Source organism: Fragaria vesca, linkage group LG2, assembly GCF_000184155.1.
Source record: "Fragaria vesca subsp. vesca linkage group LG2, FraVesHawaii_1.0, whole genome shotgun sequence".
Classification (NCBI taxonomy): Eukaryota; Viridiplantae; Streptophyta; class Magnoliopsida; order Rosales; family Rosaceae; genus Fragaria; species Fragaria vesca.
Window position 1 is genome coordinate 25,988,453 of NC_020492.1, and position 1,140 is coordinate 25,989,592.

The window sequence follows — 1,140 nt, forward strand, 5'->3', positions numbered from 1 at the left end:
CATCGTACGGTCAAATTTTGCAAATTAGATTTCGTTCATACAGTTGGCTTATAAAGATACATGTTTAGGTATAATCTAGTAAACGTCTTATAGCACATTAATAGGCACGTTATGATTGAAATGACTAAAATTAAAAAAATTCAAGTTTAAGTATTGGATATTATCATGATAGTGAAACATAGCCATGGTACAAAATTTAGACATTTTCAATAATGTTCGGGTCTCGGTCGATGTAGTCAACGTTAGATCGATCATTCTTCAATAAAGTCAGACTACATATACATGTTGTCTGATTAATACTTGAAAAAGTCAACACAATTATCAAAATAGAAAACGCTCTTATCTACTCCGCCCAAAACTTATATATTCAATTCATCAAAACTCAAACTCTCCTTTGGTATTGGTGAAACTAATTCATGTGAAAATTAGGTCACTTTTACAAATCGATAGTATAGTTCCCCATAGAGAATCATAAGGAAGTATAGGCGTAAATAAAGTTGACCCATGCGATCGAGACCCAAACATTATCGAAAATGAGTAAACTTTTTATCGTATCCATATTTAACTACTTTGATCACATCGTACGGTCAAATTTTACAAATAAGATTTCGTTCATACATTTGGCTTTCAAAGATGTACGTTTAGATATAATCTAGTAAACATGTTACAGAACATTAGTATGCACGTTGGAATCAAATGACTATAATTAAAACAAATTAAAGTTTGGACCATGACAGTGAAACATGGCCATGATACAAAATTCAGGCATTTTCAATGATGTTTGGGTTTCAGTTGATGCGGTTAACGTTAAATTGATTATTCTTTAATAAACTTAGACTACATATATGTGTTGTATGATGAACATTTAAAAACAGACAAAATGATTGACCTAAAAATAATAATAAGAAAGCTGAGTTTAGGGTATAGCAAGGGCGTAGGTCAAAGATATTCCTTAGTCAAAGGTTACTTCAAACACTTTAATTAATTGATTAACTTAGTATATGTACGTTGTGTGGTCATTATCTCTTATCTCTTTAACCAGGTTAGAGACTTGAAGAAACTCTATTGCTAGTGCTTCGCTGTTTTCACTTTGGAAATATATACCAGATCTCTTTTTCTATCTTGCTCTCTCTCTCTCTC